This window comes from Spermophilus citellus (assembly GCF_964194105.1).
Source record: "Spermophilus citellus genome assembly, chromosome: 8".
NCBI classification, from domain to species: domain Eukaryota; kingdom Metazoa; phylum Chordata; class Mammalia; order Rodentia; family Sciuridae; genus Spermophilus; species Spermophilus citellus.
The window spans coordinates 96705612-96710263 of record NC_138189.1 but is presented as its reverse complement, the minus strand read 5'-3'; the positions used below and the strand labels follow the sequence as shown (position 1 = coordinate 96710263).

Below are 4652 nucleotides of genomic sequence, written 5' to 3'. Positions count from 1 at the left end.
TGGAAATGAGGACAACCACTCCATTCACAATATCCTCAAAAATAATAAAATACTTGGGAATCAACCTAACAAAAGAGGTGAAAGACTTATACAATGAAAACTACAGAACCCTAAAGAGAGAAATTGAAGAAGATCTTAGAAGATGGAAAAATATACCCTGTTCATGGATAGGCAGAACTAACATCATCAAAATGGCGATATTACCAAAAGTTCTCTATAGGTTTAATGCAATGCCAATCAAAATCCCAACGGCATTTCTTGTAGAAATAGAGAAAGCAATCATGAAATTCATATGGAAGAATAAAAGACCCAGAATAGCAAAAACAATGCTAAGCAGGAAGTGTGAATCAGGTGGTACAGCGATACCAGACTTCAAACTATACTACAGAGCAATAGTAACAAAAACAGCATGGTACTGGTACCAAAACAGGCGGGTGGACCAATGGTACAGAATAGAGGACACAGTAACCAACCCACAAAACTACAACTTTCTTATATTTGATAAAGGGGCTAAAAGCATGCAATGGAGGAAGGATATAGCATCTTCAACAAATGGTGCTGGGAAAACTGGAAATCCATATGCAACAAAATGAAACTGAATCCCTTTCTCTCGCCATGCACAAAAGTTAACTCAAAATGGATCAAGGAGCTTGATATCAAATCAGAGACAAGGCATCTGATAGAAGAAAAAGTTGGCTACGACCTACATACTGTGGGGTCGGGCTCCAAATTCCTCAATAGGACACCCATAGCACAAGAGTTAACATCTAGAATCAACAAATGGGACTTACCCAAACTAAAAAGTTTTTTCTCAGCAAAAGAAACAATAAGAGAGGTAAATAGGGAGCCTACATCATAGGAACAAATCTTTACTCCTCACACTTCAGATAGAGCCCTAATTTCCAGAGTATATAAAGAACTCAAAAAATTAGACAATAAGATAACAAATAACCCAATCAACAAATGGGCCAAGGACCTGAACAGACACTTCTCAGAGGAGGATATACAATCAATCAACAAGTACATGGAAAAATGCTCACCATCTCTAGCAGTCAGAGAAATGCAAATCAAAACTACCCTAAGATACCATCTCACTCCAGTAAGATTGGCAGCCATTATGAAGTCAAACAACAACAAGTGCTGGCGAGGATGTGGGGAAAAGGGTACACTTGTACATTGTTGGTGGGACTGCAAATTGGTGCAGCCAATTTGGAAAGCAGTATGGAGATTTCTTTGAAAGCTGGGAATGGAACCACCATTTGACCCAGCTATTCCCCTTCTCGGTCTATTCCCTAAAGACCTAAAAAGAGCATGCTACAGGGACACTGCTACATCGATGTTCATAGCAGCACAATTCACAATAGCAAGACTGTGGAACCAACCTAGATGCCCTTCAATAGACGAATGGATAAAAAAAATGTGGCATTTATACACAATGGAGTATTACTCTGCACTAAAAAATGACAAAATCATAGAATTTGGAGGGAAATGGATGGCATTAGAGCAGATTATGCTAAGTGAAGCTAGCCAAGCCCTAAAAAACAAATGCCAAATGTCTTCTTTGATATAAGGAGAGTAACTAAGAACAGCCTAGGGAAGAAGAGCACGAGAAGAAGACCAACATTAAACAAGGATGAGAGGTGGGAGGGAAAGGGAGAGAGAAGGGAAATTGCATGGAAATGGAAGGAAACCCTCAGGGTTATACAAAATTACATACAAGAGGAAGTGAGGGGAAAGGGAAAAATAATACAAGGGGGAGGAATGAATTACAGTAGAGGGGGTAGAGAGAGAAGAGGGGAGGGGAGGGGAGGGGAGGGGGGATAGTAGAGGACAGGAAAGGCAGCAGAATACAACAGACATGAGTATGTCAATATGTAAATCAATGGAAGTGTAACTGATGTGATTCTGCAATCTGTATACGGGGTAAAAATGGGAGTTCATAACCCACTTGAATCAAAGTGTGAAATATCATATATCAAGAACTATGTAATGTTTTGAACAACCAACAATAAAAAATATATTTTTGGTACATTATAATTATACATATTAGTGTGATTCCTTGTAACATACTCATACATGCACATAATGTAATTTGGTCAATTTCATTCCCCAATCCCTTCTCTATCTCTCCCCTCTTCCCTTACCCATTTCCCTTCCTGTACTCCACTGGTTCCCTTCTACTTTCATGAGATTCTCCCCCTGCCTTTTTTTTTTAAAACCTTTTTTCCCTCTCTGACTTCCACATATGAGAGAAAAATAGGACCCTTGATTTTCCAAGTTGGGATTACTTTTCTTGACATATTGTTCTCAAGTTCCATTATTTTCTGGTAAATGACAATTTTGTCACATTTTCTTATTTATTCATTTGTACATGGGCACTTAGACTGTTTCACAATTTGGCTATTGTCAATTGTCCTTCTATAAACATGGGCATGCATGTGTCACTATAGTACGATGACTTCAATTCTTTTGGACAAATACCAAGGAGTGGAATAGTTGGATCATATGTTGGTTATATGACTAGTCTTTTGAGGAACCTCCATACTGAGTTGCATAGTGGATGTACTGATTTACAGTCCCACAAGTAGTGTAGGTTTTCCTTTCTGCTACATCTTTACCAACATTAATAATAATAATAATAATAATTATTATTATTATTATTAACTGCCATTCTAACTGGAGTGAGAAAAAAATCTCAGTGTAGTTTGATTTGCATTTCCTTGATTACTAAAGATGCTGAGCATTTTCCCATATATTTGTTGGCCATTTTTTTGAGAAGTACCTGTTTATTTCATTTGTCCATTTATTGACTGGGTTATTTGTGTTTTAGAAGTTAAATTCTTTTAGTTCTTTATATATTCTGTATACTAATCCTCTGTCAGAAGAGTAGCTGGCAAAGATATTCTCCCATTCTTTTCTATGCATTCTTTTCTATGGAAAAGGTTTTTAATTTGATGACATCCCATTCATTAATTCCTGATATTAATTCCTGAGCTTGAGGAACCCTGTCAAGGAAGTTGTTGAGAGCACTATATGTTGGATTGCTGACCCTATGTTTTCTTCTAGCCCTTGCAAAGTTTCTGGTATAATTCCTAGGTCTTTGATCCACTTTGAGTTGGCTTTTGTTCAGGATGAGAAATAGGGATCCAAGCTTCATTCATCTACATATAGATACATAGTTTTCCTGGCACCATTTGTTTAAAAGGCTGTCTTCTCCAACATAGTTTTGGCAACTCTGTCAAGGATCAGATGACTGTGCAGGGTTGTCTTTGTTTGACTTTGTACTTTGCTTCTTTGCTGATTTTAAAAATTAGCTCTAGAAGTTTTCTTGTAGAGCTTTGTGGATCTTCTTTGTATAGGATCATATCATCTATGAACAGAGCCAATTTGGCTTCTTCATTTCCTTCATTGTATCCCTTTTATTTCTCTTGCCTAATTTCTCTGACAAAAGTTCCAAGTATGATAATGAGCAGGAATTTTGAGAGTGAATATCCTTGTCTTGTTCCTAATTTTAGAGGAAATGCTTTCATTTTTTTCTTCACTCACTATAATGTTAGTTTTGGGCTTCTTAGACATGGCCTTTGTTATATTGAAGTGAGTTCCTTTTCTTCCTTTTTTTTTAACTATAAATAGGTGCTAAATTTTGCCAAAGGCTTTCTCTGCATCTATTGAGAAGATTATGAGTGGTGTTACATTTATTGATTTGCATATGTTGAACCACCATTGCATCCCTAGAATGAAGTCAACTTGATCATGTTGTGTTACAATTTTCTTAACTGTTGTTGGGTACAGTTTGCTAATATTTTGTGAAACATGTTTGTATCTATGTTTATCAAGGATATTGGTCTGTAATTTAATTCCTTAATGTGTCCTTTTCTGACTTTGGTATCAGTGTTATACTACCTTCATAGAATGAATTTGAAAGTGTTCCATCCCTTTCTATTTCATGGGATAATTTGAGGAGCATTGGTATTAGTTTCTGTTTAAAGTTCTGGTAGAGATTTTCAACTTGGGCCTGGCAGAATGGCTCCTGCAAAGAAGGGTGGCGAGAAGAAGAAGGGCCATTCTGCCATCAACCAGGTCGTGACCTGGGAATAGACCATCAACATTCACTAGTGCATCCATAGAGTGGGCTTCAAGAAGCATGCTCCTCTGGCACTCAGAGAGATCTAGAAATTTGCCATGAAGGAGATGGAACTCCAGATGTGCGCATTGACACCAGGCTCAACAAAGGACTAAGGAATGTCCCATATCGTTTTTGTGTGCGATTATCCAGAAAACGTAAGGAGGATGAAGATTCACCAAACAAGCTCTATACTTTGGTAACTTATGTCCCCGTTACTACATTAAAAAATCTACAGTCAATGTGGATGAGAACTAACTGCTGATAGTTAAATAAAGTCATAAAAGTGTAAAAAAAATAAAATAAAGTTCTGGTAGAATTCAGCTGATCCATTTCTTTGTTGGAAAGCTGGTTTTTTTTTTTCTTTTTTTCCCCCCTGCTTCAGTCTCATTGCTTGTTATTGGTCTCCTTAGGGTTTTTATTTCCTCTTGGCTCAATTTTGATTGGTCATATGTGTCTGGAAATTGATTTATTCTAGATTTTCTAATTTATTTCAGTACAAGTCTTTAAAACAGTCTCTAAGGGATCC

The 4652-nt window shown here is 37.1% G+C and overlaps 1 pseudogene across 1 annotated transcript; it reads left to right on the top strand.

Moving 5' to 3' along the window:
• Positions 1-4017: 4017 nt before the first annotated feature.
• On the top strand, positions 4018-4388 carry LOC308654700 (large ribosomal subunit protein eL31-like; annotated as a pseudogene). Its single transcript has one exon. The product of its transcript is annotated as a large ribosomal subunit protein eL31-like (transcript).
• The last annotated feature ends 264 nt before the right edge of the window (positions 4389-4652 follow it).